General features: G+C 38.2%; 1 non-coding gene across 1 annotated transcript; it reads left to right on the top strand.

Annotated features, from left to right (window-relative positions):
- Positions 1 to 10,560: 10,560 nt before the first annotated feature.
- On the top strand, positions 10,561 to 10,701 carry LOC111767342 (small nucleolar RNA SNORA67). The gene has a single exon (XR_002799187.2). It is a non-coding gene; the product is annotated as a small nucleolar RNA SNORA67 (small nucleolar RNA).
- The last annotated feature ends 847 nt before the right edge of the window (positions 10,702 to 11,548 follow it).

The following is an 11,548-nucleotide window of genomic DNA, read 5'->3' on the forward strand; positions in this document are numbered from 1 at the left end:
AGATAAGGAAACTGAGGCCCAGAGAGATAAGGTCAGTACCATAGATGACACTGTAAATGATGGACCTGGAATCATAGTGGGTGGGAATATTTCCATAAAAGACACTTGTCATGGGCTTTGAAGTAGATAAAATGGCAGAAATTAGCAGGGCCCATGGAGAGGGGAAATGTGCAATGCAGACGGAAAGGTAAGCCCACTTGGGGCATCCCTGGGAAACAGAGAACACTGACTCAACTGGAGCAAGAGGTTTACTGTAAGAAAATAAAAGAGGATCCCATTAGAAAATTAGGAAAAGACCAGCTTGTTGAGGACACTGAATGACAGCAGCCTGAGAGATAAGGAATTTGGTCTTGTTGATGTAAGGATGTGAATGAAATAATCCCTTTAGATGAGGACGATGTTGGTGTTGGGCTGGACATGGGGACTGAGGAACAGGAAAAAGTCATCAGGCTTTAAGTAGGTGCTTTCTATGGATTATCTCCCTTAATGTCCACCTCCACATTGGGGAAAGCATTGTTATTCCTATTTTACAGATGAAAGGACGGAGGGTGAAAGAGTGTAAGTGGTCTGTATTAAATTTCCACTGCCAGGTAGAGGCAGGTCTGAGTCTGAAGTCCAAGTGCATGAGATGCCTCTTTATAAACACATGGCAAAAAGTTCTTAGAGGTGAGGAAACCCACCAAGGGTTTTCATGGCAGTCAGGACACTTAAGTGATGTTTCCTAAAAAAGAAGGATCACAACAGATGATATGACAGAAGAATTGGCAGTATTGGTGACTAGTTGGATATGAGAAAAAGGAGGAATCAGCAGTACCTCAGAGGTGTGGGGGTTAAGGGATCACATTGAAAGAAACATGCATAGCCACACAACACCAGAAAGACCCTGCCATCATCTGAAACTCATGGAGGAATTGCTCAAGTACTGTTTTTCTATTGATTTTTAAAATATGGAATAGTCTCACCATGTGTCTAGTTTCTATCTCCTTCTCCTTGCCATCTCTAGTGCCTCTCTGACTCTCTACACAAGATAGCTAAAATAATAAAAAATTAAACAATCAACATGCATCCCCTTTAGACAAATACACATAACCATCTTCAGAATCCCATGCAGAGGGAGGACCTGTGCAAGGTCAAGTCAACTATCCAAGTTCTCAGATCCAAGGTTCTTAGACTAGAGAGGTTTGCTTTAATAATTTCTTTTTTTTTATGCTTCAAAATTCCTTTTATTATTTTTTGTGATTAATTTTTTATTGTCTTTTTTTATAGATAAATAGATGACACAAAATGTTAAGTTAAAAAATATAAGAGGTTACCATATACCCCAATCCCCACCCCCCCACTCCCGTTCCTCTCACATCATCCCCTTCATCAGTGAGGCACATTCATTGCATTTGGTGAATACACCCTGGAGCACTGCCACACCATATGGGCCATAGTTTACAGTGTAGTTCACATTCTCCTCCAGTCCATTCAGTGGGTTGTGGCAGGATAAACAATGTCCTGCATCTGTCCCTGCAATATCATTCAGGACAACACCAAGTCCCCAAAATGTCCCATATAACACCTTTTTCTCCCTCTTGCTGCCCTCAGCAACTCCCGTGGGCACTGTCTCCACATAAATAATACAATTTCTTCCATTGCTAGAGTCACAACAGTTCTATAGTAGAACACCAGCAAGTCCACTCCAATCCATATTATAATCCTCCATCTTGTGGACCCTGGGATGGCAATGTCCACTCCACCTCTAAATTGAGAGGGGGCTTAGATCCCACATGGCTGATGGAGGCAATTCTCCTGCTTGCAGTTGTAGACATTCTTGCTTCCCTGGTGTGGTGGTTTACCATTCTCACTTCCCCATCAGTTGACCTGGGTACATCTGACAAAACAGAGAGTAGGTGTTGCACTCTGCTGAGGCTCAGGGCCCAGCTGGCACATGGACAGTCCAGAGATTCAAGTCTGCTGAAAATACACAAACCCAATGCCAGTCACAGTTTCAGTTAAAGTGACAGAAGAGGCATGTGTAGAGAAGTCACATCTGAGTCCAACTCCATCACACTCAGGAGCACAAATTCCAAAGTAGGGTTCACTGGCAAGGCAGTGAACTCCAGAGCCATCTGTCATGAGCATAGAACCTGTGTGTCTCCATACCCCTCAGGAGCACCAGTACCTGGGGTTGTATCTATTTTGACTTTCTCTAGGATCCTGCTGAGACATGCATAAATGCAACCCCTTTGATGAACTCCTGACTCATTTTGAAGTCCCTTAGCTATATAAACTCATTTGTCTTTACTATTTCCCCCTTCTATTCAAGGTCTTTTCTAGTTGCATCACCAGCTGTTGATGGTAGTAATCCCTTGGCACCAGGGAGACTCATCCCAGGAGTTATGTCCCATGCTGGGGGAAAGGTAATGCATTTACTTACATATTGAGTTTGGCTTAGAGAGTGGCTACATTTGAGCAACATGTAGGCTTTCAGGAGTTAACTCATAGGCACCCTACAGCTCTAGGCCTAGTTGAAATTTCAAGCTCAACAGGCTCATAAGCATAGTCATCAGTATCAAGGGCCCATCATTGGACCATTCTTCTTCATTGGTCTTTGATCTTGTGCTTCAGGGATTGTTGCTGTTCCATTGGGGGATGTAACAGAGCTCCCCATGACAGGAACTCAGCAATCCCTCAGTTGTCAGGTGTAACTGTATCCATGATGGCAATACCCAATGAACATCCAAACATATCTATATACCATATATGCATGCCCTGGAGAACTCCCTCCCACGCTTGCATCCTCCATCAATGACACCCCACACCAGTGTTCCTCTCCTGCCATAGTTGAACCCCTCTGTGATCTAAAACTTCTTCAAAAATGAAGCCTAATATATTGCCAAATTCAACTAGTATTGACAGGTTTAAAGATTAGAAATAGAATACATAATAATTTAGAAAAACTAAAATAAATTGGGGTATTAAAAAATAAAAAATATCATAAAACTTTGTTTTTGATGTTTTGTCTTTCATCACAGTAATAGGTGTTGCCCTGCATGTACAGTGGCAAGGCAATCTCCTCCATTTCTGCCTCAGTGTAAACATCCTTTCTTTTAAAAAATTTTGTCTCCTGTAAAGTTTTAGATCACAATAAAGTCACATATACAATATAGGGGACTCCCATATACCCCACATCAAACCCTTTTCCCACTTCCCCAGCAATGATCTTTTTACATGGAGATGTTATATTTGCTACTACTGATGTACAGATATTGAAACGTAGCTACCAACCATGGTTCCACTATGGCTTACATTATGGTTAATATTTTAGACTGTATACTTTTCTAAATTTTTGGTTACATTATGGTTTACCTTTAGACTATACACTTTTATTAATTTTTGGTGAAATTTAACATGGCTTATATCCATCATTGCATGAACTTGTGCAACACTTCCATTCCCCCCCCCAGTTACCCCCACTTCCATCCATTTGTTTCCTCTCTTCTCCTCCCATTAGGACCACAGTGACAACCAAGCTTCACTCCTTAAAGGACAAGATTCAAAGATACTTACAATGCTGAGGGCTTGACACTCTAGTCTGTCCTCCCTCATTGGGAGCCACCCATGCCCTTGAGGGACACCCTTTCCTCTGTTTGAGACTATCAGTCCACCCCAATATGAAGGTACAACACTTTCCCACTCATTGTATGTGTCTCTATCCACTGATGTAACACAATATGACAAGATGAGCACTCACACACTCCCTAGAAACCTGCCCCAGGTGCACCTGTTGCCAGATGACCCCCATTAAACACCCCAAACAAGTAACCCTTCTCAACATTATAGTTTCAACCATGCACCTGACAATCTCCCATGTTCACCTGCTCATCCCAAACCCTCCCCACAATTCAATGGACCATCTGACCCATCCTCCCAACCATAGCCCCACTCAAGCCTGCAAAGCCCCACCCAACAGTATCCCTATGCCTCTGTCTTATCCCTTCACTACACAATACTTACCTCTACTTTATCATATATTTCACCCATTTAGTCATCAGCTCACAACCTTTCTTTCCCCCTCATTTCCTATATGCCCATCATACAGCCTCAAGCTCTCTGAGACAGCTTGATTTGCTTAATTTATATCAGAGAGGTCACGTAGTATTTGTCCTTCAATGCCTGGCTTGCTTCACTCAACATAAGGTCCTTAAGATTCCTCCATATTATCCTATGTGTTAGTACTGTATTCCTTCTTACAGTTGAGTAGTATTCCATTGTGTGTATATACCACATTTTGTTTATCCATTCATCTGTTGATGGGCATTTGGGTTGATACCAACTTTTGGCAATAGTGAATAATGCTGCTGTGAACATTGGTGTCAGTTCGTGTCCTTGTTTTCAGTTCTTCTGGGCATATATCCAGCAGTGGAATTGCTGGGTCATATGGCAAATCTATAGCTAGTTTTTTTTAGGAACCACCAAACTGTCCTCCAGAATGGCTGGATCCTTCTACATTCCCACCAGCAGCAGATGAGAGTTCCCATTCCTCTGCATCCTCTCCAACACTTGTAGTCCATGTTTTTTAATAGCTTCCAGTCTAATGGATGTAAGATGGTATCTCATTGTAGTTTTGATTTGCATTTCCCTAATAGCTAGTGATTTTGAGCATTTTTTCATGTGCTTTTTAGCTATTTGCATTTCTTCTTTGGAGAAGTACCTGTTCAAATCTCTTGCCCATTTTTTGAATGGGTTGTTAGTCTTTTTATATTTGAGATATAGGCTTTCTTATATATGTTGGCTATTAGGCTCCTATCAGATATATGGTTACCAAATATTTTCTCCCATTGGGTAGGCTGTCTTTTCACTTTCTTGATAAACTCCTTCAAGGTGCAAAAGGCTTTAAATTTGAGGAGGTCCCATTTATCTATTTTTTTCTTTCACTGCCCATGCTTTGTGTGTGAAGTTCATGAAGCCATTTCCTATTACAAGGTCCTGTAGATGCTTGCCTATATTGTCTTCCAAGGTCTTTATGGTCTTGGCCCTTACATTTAGATCTTTAATTCATCTCAAGTTGACTTTTGTTTCTTTTTAGCTTTTCCTATAAAAATTTAATTTTAAGTTGCATGTATATTTTTAAAAGCTACATCTCCAAATTTCAAAGCAGAGAATAGAATTCAAGCAAGTAATTAGGAAAAAATCATCTAAGGATAAGGAGATAGCATTCACAGTTCTCAGAACAGAGATAGCCCTTGGCCTGGCATCTGTGGGGTAGCTCACATCATGAGGGAGGGATTGTCTTTAATCTAGGTTTTATTTGCTCCTTTTTACAAAGGAAAAGTATCGTTAGCATTTGAAATACTTAACAGTGCACCTTTATTGGTTGAGATATATAGGTATTTGTTTCAAAACTTCACTTAATACATTTTTTATTATTAAAAAAGTAATACATATTGCTGGTAGAATATTTGGAAAATGTAAATAAATAATAAGAAAATAAAATCACTTATAATCCCATCATTATATCTGAGTCTTTTTAAAAATATCTTTATACCGATATATACATATATTTAATGCAAAAAAAAAAAAAACCAATCACATATTTGTCAGACCTAAGTTCACAGTTCACATTTTTCAAATTAGCAGTGTATTACAATCATTTGCATTTGACCATATCACTTAGTGTTTTGTTTTTGTTTTTGTTTTTTTTAATTTTTGAGTTGACTTTTGTATAAGATGTGACATAGTAATGTTCTCTCATTCTTTTGCATATGGATATCCAATTCTCCAATCACCACTTGTTGAAAAGGCAATTCTCTCCCAGTTGAGTGGGCTTTGTGGCCTTGTCAAATATCAGGTGACTGTATATGCAAGGATCTATATCCAAACTATCAATTTGATTCCATTGGTCAGTGTGTCTATCCTTGTGCCAATATCATGATGTTTTGACCACTGTAACTTCGTAGTATGTTTTAAAGTCAGGTAGTGTGATTCCTCCAATTTCATTTTTCTTTTTCAATACGTCTTTGGCTATTCAGGGCCTCTTACCCTTCCAAATAAATTTCATAGCTTTTCCAGTTCAGTAAAAAATGCCATGCTGATTTTTATTTTATTTTTATTGATTGCATTAAATCTGTAGATCAGTTTCATTAGGACATACATCTTAATAATATTTAGTCTTCCTATCCATGAACAGGGAATATTCTTCCATTTATTTAAGTCTTCTTTGACTTTCTTCAACAGTGTTGTATAGTTTTACATGTATAAGTCTTTTACATCTTTAGTTAAATTTATTCCTAGGTATTTGATTTTTTATTTACTATTGTAAACAGTATTTTTTTCTTGATTTCCTACTCAGATTGCTCATTACTAGTGCACAAAAATGCTATTGATTTTTGAGTATTGATCTTATAACCTGCGAATTTGCTGAACTCATAAGTTCTGGGAGCTTCATTGTAGCTTTCTCAGGGCTTTCTATATACAGTATCATGTCATCAGCAAATAATGAAATTTTTACTTCTTCCTTTCCAATTTGAATGCCTTCTATATCTGTGCCTTGCCTCAGTGCTCAAGCAAGTACTTCTAACACAATGTTAAATAGGAGTGGTGATAATGGGCATCCTTGTCTCATTCCTGATCTTAGAGGGAAGGATTTTAGGATTTCGCCATTGTAAATGATGTTAGCTGTGGGTTTTTCATATATACCCTTGACCATGTTCAGAAAGTTTCCTTCTACTCCTATCTTTTGCAGTGTTTTTATCAGGAAAGGGTGCTGTACTTTGTCAAATGCTTTTTCTGCATCTATAGATACAATCATGTGATTTTTTTTCTTTTCATCTGTTTACGTGGTATATTACATTGATTGATTTTCTTATGTCAAACCATTCTTGCACACCAGAGATGAAACCCACTTGGTCATGGTGTATAATTTATTTGATGTGTTGTTGAATATGATAACAAGTATTTTGTTGAGGATTTTAGCACCTAGATTCATAAGAGACTGGTCTGTAATTTTCCTTTTTTGTGTTGTCTTTTAATGACTTTGGCATTAAGGTAATGTTGGCATCATAAAATGAATTAGGCAATGTTCCTTCTATTTTGATTTTTTGGAAGATTTAAGCAAGACTGGTGTTAGTTCTTTCTGGAATGTTTTGTAGAATTCACTTCTGAATCTGTCTGGCCTGGGGCTCATCTTAGTTGGGAGGTTTTTAATGACTGCGTCTATCTCTTTACTTGTGATTAGTTTGTTGAGGTCATCAATTTCTTCTTTTTTTTAAAGATTTATTTATTTATTTATTTATTTCTCCCCCGCCCCACCCCAGTTGTCTGTTCTCTGTGTCTATTTGTTGCATATTCTTCTTTGTCTGCTTCAGTTGTTCTCAGTGGCACGGGAATCTGTGTTTCTTTTGTGTGTGTGTGTGTGTCATCTCTCTGTGTGTGCAGCTTCATTCCTGGGCAGACTGAACTTTCTTTTGCCCTGGGCAGCTCTCCTTCCGGGGCACACTCCTTGCACATGGGGCTCCCCTATGCGGGGACACCCCTGCATGGCACGGCACTCTTTGCGTGCATCAGCACTGCGTGTGGGCCAGCTCCACACAGGTCAAGGAGGCCCGGGGTTTGAACCACAGACCTCCTATGTGGTAAATGGACACCCTAACCACTGAGCCAAGTCCACTTCCCTCAATTTCTTCTTTGATCAATGTAGGCTGCTTATGAGTTTCTAGGAATTTTTCCATTTTCTCTAAATTGTCCTTCTTGTTAGCATATAGTTTTTCAAAGTATCCTCTTATGATAGTATTTATTTCTGTGTGGTCAGTTGTGATATTCCCTTTCTTGTTTCTTATTTTGTGTATTTGCATCTTCTCTATTTTTTCTCTGTTAGTCTAGCTAAGCGTTTGTCAATTTTATCGATCCTCTGAAAGAACCAGCTCTTTGTTTTATATTTCTAGTGCTTTCTTATTTTCTATTTCATTTAATCTGTTCTCATCTTTGTTATTTCTTTCTTTCTTCTTCCTTTGGGGTTAGTTTGTTGTTGGTGTTGTTTTTCACTATTTCCTCCAACAGTGCAGTTAGGTCTTCAATTTTAGCTCTTTCTTCTTTTTTGATGCATGAATTTGTGGCTATGAATTACCCTCTCAGTACAGCTTTGCTGCATCCCGTAAGTTTTGATATGTTGTGTTGTCATTTTCATTAGTTTCAAGTAGTTACTGATTTCTTTTGATATTTCCTCCTTGATGCACTGTTTGTCTAAGAGTGCTTAACGTCCATATCTTGGTGCCTAATCTGGGTCTCTAGCCCTTGCAGATTTCCAAGTTCATTCTACTATGGTCAGAGAAATTATTTTGTATGATTACAATCTTTCTGAATTCACTGAGACTTTCTCTGTAACCTAGCATGTGGTCTGTCTTGGAGAATGATCCATGTGCACTTGAGAAGAATGTATATCCTGCTGTACTTGGATATAGTGTTCTGTATATGTCTATTAGGTCCAGCTCCTCTAATACATTGTTCAAAGTCTTTGTTTCTTTATTGATTCTCTTTTGAGATGTTCTGTCCAAAGTTGATAGTGGTGTATTAAAGTCCTCCACTATAACTGTAGAGCCATCTATTCCTCCACTTAGTTTTTCCAGTGTTTGCCTCAAATATTTTGAGGTGCCCTGATTAGGTGCATAAATGTTTATGATTATTCTTTCTTTTTGAAAGATTATCCCTTTTACTAATATGTAGTGTCCATCTTTGTCTCTCAAAATAGTTTTGCATTAAAGTCTACTTTGTTTGATATTAGTATAGCTACTCCTGCCCTTTTTTAGTTATTGTTTGCTTATAAGATTGTTTTCCAGCCATTCACTTTCAACCTCCTTGAATCCCTGCATCTAAGGTGGGTTTCTTGTACACAGCATATAGAATGGTCATATTGCCTTATCCATTCTGCCAATCTGTGTGTCTTCACAGATGAGTTTAATCCATTAACATTCAATGTTATGCTCAAGGAATTGCTTACATTAGCCATATTTACTTTGGATTTGTATATATCATATGTTTTTTTATTCTCTTTTTGTCTTTTTGGTTGTTCTTACACTCTCCTCCAACTCTGTCACTCCTGTTTTTTTTCTTTCATCCTGCAGAATTCCCTTTAGTATTTCTTGAAGGTCAGGCTTCTTATTGGCATACTCTCTTAGTTTTTGTTTATCTGTGAGTATTTTGGAGTCTCCATTGTTTTTGAATGCCATTGTTTTTGAATGTTTTGAATGTTTTGAATGTTTGCTGAATAGAGTATTCTTGGCTGGATTTTTTTTTTCTTTTAGTACCTTGACTATGTCATACTACTGCTTTCATGCTTCCATGGTTTCAGATGAGAAATCAGCACTTAATATTATTGAGCTTCCCTTGTATGTAAAGGTTCTCTTTTCTCTTGCTGACTTCAGTATTTTTTTCTTTGTCTTGGGCATTGGATAATTTGACAAGTATATGTCTTAGGGTAGGCCTGTTGGGATTTATACTGTTTGTGGTGTGCTGTGCTTCCTGGACATGTTCATCCATCTTCTTCAATAGGTTTGGGAGGTTTTCAGCCATTATTTTCCCCAACATCCCTTCTGACCCTTTTCCTTTCTCTTCACCTTTCAGAATGCCTATGATGCATATGTTTGTGTATTTTTGGTTGTCATTCAAATCCCTGAGTCCCTGCTGGATTTTTTCTATCTTTTTATCTATTAATTCTACAATCTGTTTGATTTCAGATGTACTGTCTTCCACATCACTAATTCTTTCCTCTGCTTCTTCAAATCAGCTGTTATTTGCTGAGATCATATTTTTGATTTCTTGAATGGTGTCATTCATCACCATCATATCCATTACCTTTTGCATATGTTTACAATTTCTTCAGTATGCTCTCCAAGTGTTTTCTTAATATCCTTAATCTCTTCCTTTGCTTCATTAAATTGGTCCATGATATTTGATTGGAGAGCTTTGATTACTTGTTTGATGTTGTACTTCTCTTCCTGGTTTTTAATTTGTTCATTGAACTGGGCCATGTCTTTCTGATTATTGGTTTGGTTTGTACTTTTTTGATGCTGTCTGGTCATCATTTTATCTTCATGGGTTCATTCAGTTGATTAACTTTTCCCTCTAGTCTCAGGGTTTTTTTAGGTGTTGTTTTTGTGTGTGTGTGATAATTTTTCTATTTGACACTTTGATCTTCTTATTCTATTACCTTGTTGTTGTCTAAGTTACCTTGAAGGAAAAAGATTAAGGGCAGGGTAAGCAAAAGAGGTAAGAAAAGAAAAAGTATAATAGTAGTATTGTTAGTAAATGTTAGCAGTAGAACTGCATAAGCCCTAGGAAAATAAGTATTAAACTCACGTAAGTAGTGCATAGTTATAGGTATAAGAAAGTGGAGTCTACAATGAAATGGGTAACTAAATATGGAGAAGAATATAGTATGAATTAAAAGGCTAGTGTAATCAGGAGAGAGGGAAAGAGAAAAGAAGACAATAAGATAAAGAGTTAGTAAAAGATAGAGAACAGAATAGAAGTGTTGGAAATAAAAAGCCAGAAAAAATGGGAGTTAAACAAAGAGAAAGAGTCCAAGGTGATTTCCTCTCCAAGGGGACAACTAATGCCCCTCTCGGGAAAGTAGCAACTTGGAATAAAATCTGGCAAGCCCAAGGTCTTCCAGAGAGAGGGGATGTTTTTCCTTTTGCCTTCCTTTGGCTGCCTACATACCTAAGTCCCATTTGGATAGACTGTGGCTTCGCTCATCTACATGCTGAAGTTGTCATCTTTCTTGACACAGGCCAGAGGCATTGATGTGCAACAGGTTTCTTTAGTCGTCAACTATAACCTTCCCACCAACAGAGAAAACTATATCCACAGAATTGCTCGTGGTGGATGTTTTGGCCGTAAGGGTGCGGCTATTAACATGGTGACAGAAGAAAACAAGAGGACTCTTCAAGACATTGAGACCTTCTACAACACATCCATTGAGGAGATGCCCCTCAATGTTGCTGACCTCATCTGAGGGACCCCAATGAGGGGTCATTCCTGGGGGGTTGAGGAGGAGCAGGAGCAGGGAGGGAAGGAAGCCAAGGGATGGCCATCCTGTCATTTTTTTTCCTTTTTTTTAAATTTGAATAAATGTTACTTTTTGAGGCAAAAATAAAATAAAATAAACAAAGAGGGAATATAAGAGCAACAACAGAAAGTGGAATGTAGAAAGATATAGGAAGGAAAAGAGATAGCATTGGTAGCCAAAATCAATACCCACAAAAAAGAGGAGGCTGAGGATAAGGAAGCACAGCAAACAATAAACAAGCTGGCAGCATCTAACTGAAAAAAGAGGAAAAAAAGAAAGGAAGAAAAAAAGGTGGGGGGATAAAGAGAAAGGAAAGACAAGATAACAAGAAGAAAAAAAAACACATTTCCTCAAGCAAGGAGTCAACCAAACAATAAAAAAAACAGATTTCCCTCTTAAGCTCTTATTTAGGGAAAATAAGAGACCCAATGGAAGCTAATAGAAGGATATTATATGTTTTCCCTGTCTCATAGTATCAGCTAATATCCCAGTGGATCA

Source organism: Dasypus novemcinctus, chromosome 14, assembly GCF_030445035.2.
Source record: "Dasypus novemcinctus isolate mDasNov1 chromosome 14, mDasNov1.1.hap2, whole genome shotgun sequence".
Lineage (NCBI taxonomy): Eukaryota > Metazoa > Chordata > Mammalia > Cingulata > Dasypodidae > Dasypus > Dasypus novemcinctus.